Source organism: Silene latifolia, chromosome 11, assembly GCF_048544455.1.
Source record: "Silene latifolia isolate original U9 population chromosome 11, ASM4854445v1, whole genome shotgun sequence".
Lineage (NCBI taxonomy): Eukaryota > Viridiplantae > Streptophyta > Magnoliopsida > Caryophyllales > Caryophyllaceae > Silene > Silene latifolia.
This window is the reverse complement of record NC_133536.1, coordinates 153,878,011-153,890,006: the sequence shown is the minus strand read 5'-3', so window position 1 is coordinate 153,890,006 and position 11,996 is coordinate 153,878,011.

The window sequence follows — 11,996 nt, the reverse complement described above, 5'->3', positions numbered from 1 at the left end:
GTGTCTAACACCTTCTCTTTCGAGCCTAGTTCTATTCTTAACAATTAAGACATGTACTTGCTTTTTATTGCTCCCACTGACTTCTAGAAATTCTACTTGATGAAGACCTATCTTCATATAAATTCCTAGTTAATCTTTCACAAGGATGAACTCTATTGTGGTATGTGGTTAGTCAAAATTTCTAACAAATTAATTTACCAAATTAATATTGTCATGTTCTTAACAACTTAAGTTCTTGATGACAAGTGTTTATATTGAGCAATAAGGCTTTTGAACCATGGATGCATAGAAGAATTATCAAAATATATTTTGACTAATTACTACTTCTATTTATTTTTCTTCATAAGAGATTTTGTATACATGGGTATGTAAGAAATTTAAGATGTTAATCTTATATTCGAATAGGATGATTCCTATCGAGTTCTATGGAATAGAACGATTCCTATGGAGCTAGTCCACAACCTATGATACGGTTTATATTTAGAAAGAGATTCTTTGTCGTTAGCAATAGTGGTTTAGCGGAGACTCGTGTTACAATCGAATTATATCGCATATGAGTAGGAGTAATGAAATAGAACAACATTAAAAACAATGAAACAATGGAAAAATTAAACATTCATCGTTATATCTAAAACATATTAACATGTTTTAGCATTTATATAATGACCTCCACCCAATTATATAAATGATTCCGAGATCCAAAATTCATATTAACTTGGATGTGAGCCAACGGGCCCTCTACACCCTTACTAATATAACTTGGTGGGTTAACCCTCTTAACCGATTCTACAATTAGAACTCTCGGTCGATGAATTTACGTTAAGTTCATCTTTAGCCCGAACCTATTGCGGCTACGGTCGCAAATACCTTCATTGAGATCAACCAAATTTTCGAAGTGTAATAGCTATTTATTACCCCACTTACCCAACGTCAATTGAAAGCACCCCGATATAATGTTTCAATACTGTATTGTACCTATATGAAATTGGGATTCATGAGTTCCTACTATTTGGTAAGGCTAAGTCTCAATCTTTTAAAATGTGTGAGGTCGAGTCAATTTATTATCTATCAAATTTAAGTGAACTAAATTTTTGAACTAACGATAATTATAATTGACACGGTCGATTACTCGATAAGATATGCATGTGTTGTTTATGGCGATTTGGCAATGCATGCAACATATAATAATGAAATACATAGCTATTCTCCCTCAGATGCTGCGTGGGCTTGGAAAAATATCTGTAAAATCAAAGAGATGATGAAAACTGGTTATGTAGCTAATACCTGGATTCTTAACACTAAAGGGTACACAGTTAGCAGTGGCTACGAATGGCTTAGACATAAGCAATCTCAACAGCACTGGACTCCTCTTATATGGAGTAACTGGAACATCCCTAAGCATGCTATCATAACTTGGATCAGTATGCATAAGGGACTAAAAGTGAAAGAGAAACTGTTCAGATTGGGATGCTGCACTGATGACAGGTGCATCATCTGTGACAGGGAAGTTGAGACTCAGTCCCATCTGTTTTTTTACTGTCCCTATAGCAACCAAGTACTGCTACTGTTGGAGCAGTGGTGTGGCTTCAGAATACATGTCAGTATGCTTGGAGGACTGCAGAGTGCCAAAAATTGTTTAAAACAGCAAGTTCACTACCTGCTGTGGAATGCTCTTTACTACCATGTATGGAGTCAAAGAAATGCTGCTCGTATTCAGTCTGTTCTCATCAGACCTCAGAAACTGGTTGAAATGATCAAGGATGAGGTATGTCGCAGGATAAAAGTCAAGATGGCTAGGAGTCCTAGTAGGAATGATAGCACATGGTTGAAGAAATGGGGTTTATGATGTTAGTTGTGATACATTTTGATAGGATGCTAAGTTGATTGTAATCTTTATGCTTTTCTTCTGTAGCATCCGTGATGGTTTGGTAGTGGAGACTTAGTGCCTGTACTAAGTCCATATCTTGTATGTACCTATTTTTTGAGCTTATATATACCCTCTCACATTTTACCAAAAAAAAAAAAGAAATACATAGCTATTCCTAAAAAAAGAAAATCAAATAATATATTATAAATTCGGAAACCAACTCCTTTGGTCCCTTAAACTTCAAGTGGCATGCTTCCCAAGTACTCCGTCTTGATCAGAACGCCTTTTCGATTGGTACCGTCTTGAAGGAACTCCGGAATTACAAATAATAATGAAATACATAGCTATTCCTATTATACATTTGTAATATAAAGAACTAGTAAAAATAAAAGTGATACGAGATCACATTAAATTACAACCGAATCAATATCCCCTTACATTACGGGAAATATCGATTAAAACTAAGGCCATACTAAGATAAAATCACATAATTCAAAATTATATAAATAAAATATGACATTCATCAATAAAAATTTAGCCTAGATATATGTGTTTAGCATGCCAATCTAATGTGCCAAATTGCCTAACTTAAATCTTATATCGTATATATAATCCGGTTTTATGGAAATGCGTGATAATAACTCATTAAAATCACAAATCAATACTTAAATCAAATTTAAGCCCAAGTCAATTATCCTAACCTTCTTAGGACACAAAAATTAGTCTTTATACAATTTTTGACAATAATTGAACTTGATTTTCTATTATTGCTTATTAAACTTCTCTTAATCATAACAATTATGAAATAATTCCCAATAAATCATAAATATTTGATAAATTTCGAAATCACAAATTTGTAAATTCTGGAATATTAACAAGATTCCAAAAACTCAATAAAATCTACCCACAAAATATTTATAATTTATTTCATTAATAAATCGTATAAATCATGAATTTTACCATTTAATTTCAAATTATACATAAAAATTATGAACAAATCAAAATCAAAATTTTGAACATTTTCAAAAAATTTCCAGAACCTGGAAATTGCAAAATTTAAACCAAAAATTTCGAATTTTATTTTTATGACTAATAAAGTTGCTCTTTTATCGATTTTATCACATAAAAATCAATAAACATACCAAATCAATCGAAATTAATCATGAAATTTATATCTGATGTCCATATCATATATAAAATATTAGGGAAAAATTTTATACCATAAAATTCATTTTAGCTATTTTTGCTAAAAATAGTCACTATTTATATCATTTTAACCATTAAAATTCATGTGGGATCTTGTTTTATTCGTCTTTACGAGTACATTAAAATTATCTAACTTTTATAATTTTTGCAAATACGTAGCTAACGATATTTAACGCGTAAAACACGCGTTGGCAAACGTGAAAAAGGAAAGTGGTAGAGTGGAGTTGAATGGAGGAAGTAAATCACAAAATAACTAGTTTTAATTAAGTTACATTTAACTCGGAAAAACCAAACCGATTATGCATGCAACACCAAAGCTCTTGATGCCAATTGTTAGGTTCATATACCCCTATTAGAATCATCTAATTCATTTTATAAATTACCCATAATTTATATTTATGTGGATCTAGTGCATGCATAACAAAATAATGAAATAAGGAAGAAATTGAGTTTCCTTACATTGTAAATGTACCGAATTTTGGACACAAGTAAGATCTCCTACCTTCACTTGTTCTTGAGCTTAATACATTGTAATGATCCTTCATAAACTCAAACTTTCAAAATATAAAGTCTCCTCTTGATTCCACTCAAAACAATCCCTTAAAACTAATATATTAATTAACTAGATTAATATACTAGTTATCCTTAATAATTCTAATTATATTGTATTAATACAATAGTAATAATATATTGTAATATTAGAATATGGTTGAACAATTTTATATAATCTAAAAACTATTTTTAGAGAGAAGTGGGAGAAATGAATAAGAATGATAGAAAAATTGCATGAATGAAAAATAGAGAACAATTTTCTCTATATGCAAATGGGGAGCCGGTTTGGGGGGTCTAGAAGGCCAATGCATAGCCTTCACCCTTTTACTTCTTCTCTTTTCTAAATGTTAGGTGTGTAAGGCTAGAGAATTAGGGTAATGATCATGCTTGCCATTCAAAATTAAGAAACATATAAACCCCATTCTCCTCTTTAAAAACCGGTACCCTACATAAAATGGACTCCATTTTAGTTTATGATTTTGTCAAATGTCATTTATTAGGTCATGTGTCACACACCATGCCGATATATAATTTTAATGGATATTTATACAAATAAATATCATTTCAAAATAAATTAATTACATATGACAAATTAGCTAGTAATTCATGATCACAAGTATAAAATGGGTCATATAAATATAATTCACAACATTTTACAAGTATAATTAACCATTCATTCTTATTTCAATTGTTTCATAAACAATAATTAATAACATAACATTTTATTTACTAAAATTAAATTCTCACTCACAAAAGTAAATTGTCCAATTTTAAGGAATTAATTAATCTGTATCGATATACAATTAATTAATTTTTATATTAAGGGAATTGTCCTATAGGTGTGACCTTAAGGGATCAACTAATCACTACCGTCAACCGACAGTAATATCAAACTCTAGTTAGCCAATCATTACTGATTAATGTTGTTCAGTTGACAATATAATTGAATCATCCCTTACGTATTCTTATTATGAGATTCAAACATGTGATCGCAGTATTGTCGAGGACTTGCAGCACGAGTTTTCTTCAATGTCAATTCGGATGGCTCTCTCTAGGACTTGCAAAGCACTAATCATCTTCTTAGGGACTTAATCGTCATTTAAGCCCTTAGTTACCCTAATACTTGTACTTAGTATAAATACCCCATTGTGTTAGGGGATTAATTACCAAGTTCTAATTTAGTATTAATCAAGTTTAGATATTACTAATCAAGTTCTAATCATTCAATTTAATATTAATCAAATCTTAATTCCTCTTTAATCCTTCAAGTGTTCTTAGTTTTGAAAGATCATAGATCCATATTAGACTCTCTAATAAAAATTAAATTATCTCATAATTTATTATTTTAGTGATCTATGTAACATGCATGCAAATATAAAAGCATAAAAATAAAAGTAAAGGAAAAACAATTTCCTTACATAGATTGTTATGGTAATATGGGCACAAACTAGATCACCTATCTAGTTTGTTCTTGAGCTAAAAAGAAATGGATGATCCTCCTTGAAAAACCTTCAAAAAGAAAGTCTCCTTCAAGTTGCACCCAAGAACAACACCTTAAATAATCTTACAAGTATTAACTAGATACTTGTAAAATTAACCCTTGATATTATTTGTAATATTACTAACACTCTTAGTAATAATATTTTGATTACTAACTTCTTAGTAAATGATGTATAATAATTTTAGAGAGATAAGCAATTTTTGTTCACATGCAAAATGAAGTAGTGAAGTTGTGTACAAAAATGAACAACAAATTGGAGTATAAAAGAGGAAGTGACGGGTGGAGTAGGGAGTAGTGGAGTGTTGAAATTGTCTTATATTTGTCAATCTAACATTACATGTAAATTATAATTATAAGATAACTTGTGGAGGTATAACAAGTAAAGTGAAATAATTGTATTTATAATCATCCACTATACTCCATTTACACGGTCCAATGTCCCATTTACGGGTCCATTTTGGTTCTTATATTTGTCGCACAAATACGTGTAAATTTTATTTAAGCATCGTTTCATGTTTAAATGCTTCCAGTTAATTTCGTCCAAATCACTCTGTAAATATACGTGTACCGCTACACATATTATTTTACTTACTAATATTAATCACATTAATCAATTAGTACAATTTTAGTGAATTAACAATTAATTGAGTAAAACGCGTCTCATAAAATTTATTATTTTAATTATCGCGTAATTAAATAATAACTGCCGCTCCTCGAGTTCGCAACTCGAAATCTCTCTAAAATAATCGACTAACCTTTTAGTCTATAAATCAAGGGACTAAAAAAATTGTATCTCATACAATTAATTAGTTATCAATTGGGGTTCGTTCCTATAGGTGTGACCGATAGGGGTCAGTTGATCACCGTCGTCTCACGACAATAACGTCAAACTCTAGTTAGCCAACCGTTATCGATTTACATTAATCAACTGACGATGATCAAATAATTAAATATCCTGATGATATTCCTTTAATGAGATTTGTTATGTAAACGTACTATTGTAGAGGACACTAGCTCCAACAATCTCCCACTTATCCGACACAAGGTGTGCGCTACCAATTCTCTTGTCCGTTTTAATCTCCCACTCAATGCAAGGTGTCTTTCAGGTCGCACTTGCAAATGAACATATCGCGAGTGGTTTTCTCGATCGGGAGTGTGACTACCTGACCGGAAAAATCTCCCACAGATTACTTTTGAGCGTGGCCACGCATTTGTAGTCATTAACTCCTCGAGTGGCCTTGGGATATAGTTACCCAACGTGGGTGGACAATTCCTGTATGCCCTAACTATCTTTGCCCAATACAACTCATCATGACTCAAAAGATGTCCTTTTGGCCTCCTTTCACGGCACGACCTAGGACAAAAACCAAAGTCACTCAGAAACTACATTGACTTGGATAATAGTCTCCAGTCAAAAGAATCGACTCATAGGAACATCTTAGAGATCCCTGCCACGACCAGACGTCTATAATAGAACTTAGGGACTCTCTAAATGGTCACTGTCCGGCAAAGTGTCACACACTCTGCCTATGTAATCGACTAGTCATCACGTATGACCTCATGGTGTTGAACAACCATCAATCGACTTACAATCTAGTCACTCCGAGACGTCACCTCATTAAGTGACTAGGGACAAAATACAATGTTCATCTTATTCACTTGAATAGTGTTCAACATTGTCTCCACAACTTATTCAGATAAACAAGGTATTAAAAAATTTAGTCACATTAGATAAAAGATTCAAAAATGAAAACAAAAACAATGAATGTGATTATCATATATATAATAAGAGATACACTATCCAATTATTACATATCCACAATCTAAAGAAAATCTGGTACTCGTCTCAATCCCATTGCTACGACATGACCATCATGCTTAGCCTTTGATAAAGGCTTGGTTAAAGGATCAGCAATATTATCGTCTGTCCCAACCTTACAAATGTCAATTTCCTTCCTTTCCACATAATCTCTAATTACATGGTATTTCCTTTCAATGTGTCTAGATTTGTTACTAGACTTGGGCTCTTTGGCTTGAAAAATAGCTCCACTGTTATCACAATATAGAGTGATAGGATCTTCGGCGGAATGGACTACTCCTAGCCCTCCATGAATTGCCTAATCCAAACAGCTTCATTTGCAGCCTCAGACGCTGCAAGGTACTCAGCCTCTGTTGTAGAATCCACAGTAACACTTTCCTTGAAGCTCTTCCAGCAAACAGCTCCTCCATTTAGCATAAACATATAGCCGGATTGGGATTTCATATCATCCCGATCGGTTTGGAAACTTGCGTCCGTGTAACCTCTTACACGCAACTCAGTTTCTCCTCCAAACACTAAGAACGAATACTTAGTCCTTCTCAAGCACTTAAGGATGTTCTTTACGGCTATCTAGTGACTCTCACCAGATTTGGCTTGATAACGACTTGTCATGCTCAAGGCATATGCAATGTCGGGATGAGTACAAATCATAGCATACATGATAGACCCAATAGAGGAAGCATAAGGGACGGTCTTCATGTGTTCAATCTCCTTAGGGGTAGAGGGAGACTGTGACTTGCTCAAAGTAATACCTTGGCTCATAGGTAGAAGTCCTCTCTTGGAGTCTTTCATATTGAACCGGTCAAGAACTTTGTCAATATAAGCTTCTTGACTCAATGCTAGTATCCTTTTGGACCTATCCCTATAGATCCGAATACCTAAGATTCTTTGTGCCTCTCCCAAGTCCTTCATCTGGAATTGTTTCCCTAGCCACTCCTTAACAGAAGTGAGCGATGGAATATCATTCCCGATGCACAATATGTCATCCACATATAGGACAAGGAATGCAACCTTACTCCCACTAAACTTCATGTATAAACACGGTTCTTCCACACTTCTAGTGAAACCGTATTGTTTAATAACATGATCAAAGCGATGATTCCAACTCCTAGATGCTTGCTTAAGACCATAGATGGACTTCTTAAGCTTACACACCTTCTTAGGGTTAGATGTATCCACAAAACCTTCAGGTTGTATCATGTACACCTCTTCTTCTAGAATCCCATTCAAGAAGTCAGTTTTGACATCCATTTGCCAAATCCCATAATCATGAAATGGGGCAACCGCTAAGATTATCTTAATGGACCGAAGCATAGCGACTGCAGCGAAGGTTTCGTCATAGTGTAAACCATGAACTTGGGTGAAACCTTTTGCCACCAATCTAGCTTTGTAAACATCTACATGTTTATCCACGCCGAGTTTAATTTTATATATCCATTTACACTAAAGGGGTCGCACTCTCTCAGGTAAATCCACCAAGTCCCATACATGGTTCTCATACATAGAATCCATTTCGGACCACATGGCTTCTAGCCAAGCGAGGAGTCGGGACTAGACATGGCCGATTTGTAGGTAGTGGGTTCATCACTTTCCAAAAGTAACAAAACACTATCCTCTTCGATGTTACCAAGGTAACGGTCGGGTGGATTAGAAATCCTACTTGACTTTCTAGGGACAATTGCCGTTTCAGAGAAAGAGGGAATGCTATCCTCCACGTTCTCTTCTACCTCATTCTCAGTTTGTGGCTCTCGAACTTCGTCAAGTTCAAATTTTCTCCCACTCTGTCTCCTAGAAATACACTCCTTTTCTAGGTAGACAGCATCACGAGCCACAAACACTTTGTTCTCATGTTTATTGTAGAAGTAATAGCCACGTTTTTCCCTTGGATATCCTACAAAAAGACATTTGTCAGACCTGGGTGCAAGCTTATTGTCAGACTTGATCTTGACGTATGCTTCGCAACCCCAAATACGCATAAATGACAAATGAGGGACTTTCCCTGTCCATATCTCATATGGAGTCTTATCGGCTGCTTTAGTGGGGCTTCGATTTAGTGAAAATATTGCAGACAAGAGGGCAAAACCCCAAAATGAATCAGGAAGCTCAGTTAGACTCATCATTGACCGAACCATGTCTAATAAAGTTCGGTTTCTCCTTTCGGCCACACCATTTAGTTGTGGTGTGCCAGGAGGAGTCCATTGTGATACTATACCACAATCTTTTAGGTGTGAATCAAATTCATAATTTAGATATTCACCACCACGATCGGATCGTAGGGTCTTAATCTTTTTATCCAATTGGTTCTCTACTTCATTTTGAAACTCTTTGAACTTGTCAAAAGCTTTACTCTTGTTCTTCATTAAGTAGACATACCCATATCTACTTACGTCATCAGCAAAAGTAATGAAGTAGTGAAAACCTCCTCTAGCGGTGATGGTTAATGGTCCACACAAATCCGTATGTATGAGAGCCAAAACCTCACTAGCTCGTGTCCCTTTTCCCGCAAAAGGTGCACTAAGTCATCTTGCTTAAAAGGCAAGAGTCGCATATACCATAAGATTCGAAACCAAATGGTTTGAGCACTTTTGATGAAGCAAGTCTCTTAATGCGTCTTTCATTTATATGGCCTACATGACAATGCCAAAGGTAAGATTCGTTTGGATCACCCGTTTTGAGCTTTTTAGTTTCCACATGATAAACGTCATTAACATAATTTAAAACATAAATGCCTCCAATTAAAATGGCCTTGCCATAAACCACATCATTTAATGAAAAAGTACAACTATTGTCCTTAATCATAAAACAAAAGCCTTCCGTGTCTAACGCGAAAATGGAGATTATGTTCTTGGTTAAAGTTGGTACAAAATAACACTTATTTAAATACAACTCTAGACCACTAGCTAAAGTGAGCACATAGGTCCCCACGGAAACGGCCGCTACTCTAGCTCCATTGCCCATGCGGAGATCCACATCACCTTTTGCTAGTGCTCGCACGTCCCTTAAACCCTGCAAATTATTACAAAGGTGAGAGCCACATCCGGTACCAAGTACCCAAGTGGAAGTGCAAGAATAATTAACGTCTATCACATAGAGAGAGGAAATCATACCAATAGGCGTCACACGCCCTTCCTTGAGATCCTCCAAGTATTTGGGACAACGCCTCCTATAATGCTCCTTCCCATTACAATGGAAACATTCGTCCTCGGAGAGTTTGACACCTTTTGCCTTGGGATTACCATTCTCAACGGCCTTCCCCTTTCCCTTGTCATGTTTCTTTGACGATTTCTTGAATCTGGACTTTTCCTTCCCTTTTCCTTTCTTAACTCCAAGGGACATGTTCTTTAACTTCATGGTTAGAACATCTCCTTTTTCACTCCCACTAGCTTCTATATCCCTCTCCGCTTGAGTGAGGAGTGCATGAATTTCATGATAACTCTTATTCATGTCATTCATGTTGTAGTTTACCCTAAAGTGGGCAAACTTGGTGGGAAGTGAGTGGAGGATTCGATCCACCACAAGAGTCTTAGGAATCTTACACCCTAGACGCTCTAGGATGTCAACATATTCGACCATTTTGAGGACATGGGGACCCACCTTTTGGCCCCTCTCAAGCTTAGATTCAAAGAAGCGTGCCGCCGCATCGTATTGACGGAATTTAGGTGTTTGTGAAAACATGGTAATCATACGAGTGAATATCTCGTACGCATTTAAAGAAATGCATGAAAGCTTGAGCTTTGGGGACATCGACCATATCAACACATTCTTGATATCATTCGACATCCTCACATGGTCATCATAGGCGGTCCGCACCGCCGATGAAGCCCTTGGACCGGACTCGATGGGAGAAGCATCGGTCAAGTAAGTGAGCACGTTGTCGGATACCGCGACGCTTTTGATGTTGGATTCCCATTCAAGAAAGTTACTACCGTCATATTTTAAGATACATTTGTCCATTACGGACCTTAGCCATGGATCTTTGCCTAGTGAAGTAGTCGATGGAGTTGAAGAAGTTGTCATTGCGAATTAAAATGCTACAACAAATAAGGAAAAATTAACATCCATTGGTTTAAAAATTACTTGTGAAAACATGTCTAACAAGTTTTAGCATTTATATAATGATCTCCCTCTAAATTATATAAATGATTCCAAAACCCAAAAATTAAACAAAAATGAGCATCGCTTAGGCAAACCATCCCATAATCGTGTAAATTCGATAAGTCACGTTGACTAATTCTACCTCTAGAACTCTTGGTTGACGAATTTCCTTAAATTCATCTACTAGCCCCTGAATACAAGACCGTCTTATACCCCGTTGAGTCCAACCAATTTTGGCACGTGATAACCGTTTACCACCCTACTTACCCAAGGTAAAAAGAAAACACCCCGCTTGGGCGAGCGTGACTCTAATGAACAAGGGATTCATAGGTGTTACTAATTAGTAAGGCTAATCTCAATTTTAGTTATGTGAGAGATCTTGTCAATTTAGTCATAAATTCCCTATAAGTAAATTTGTGACACCCCCATACTCCAAGTGCCTTACCAGGACCACTCAGGGGCAATGATAATCAAAAGACAATAAAGAAACAACATTTAAATAGTATAAAGTTTAAGTGAGTAAATACAATCCAAACCAACTACCAAAATACGGTTTACATGATCGCAAAACAACTGTCTAAAAACTATCAAAACTACAGCGGAAGACTCTATCATCTGGTGGCGACACATCCCAGCTATCCCATGTATCTCGACTCAAACCTGCTCAACAACTGTTCACCATCCCCGAATGGATCACCACAGTTTTTAAAACAATTAAACGGGGTCAGTACTAATCACACAATTTACATAACTCAATAAAACAACACACAACACAGCTCAATCGTCACAGATATACTCTGAACTCCATCACCAACTCCACAATACTGACTACACACTAAAGTGTGTAGCCCTGCCAGAGTACCCATCGCAACAGGTTACTCCTCGCCGCCAGTGGGGGACCGCAGCCGTTCCCACCTAAGCCCCGCTCATCTCTGTCGAGCGATAAACCCAAATCC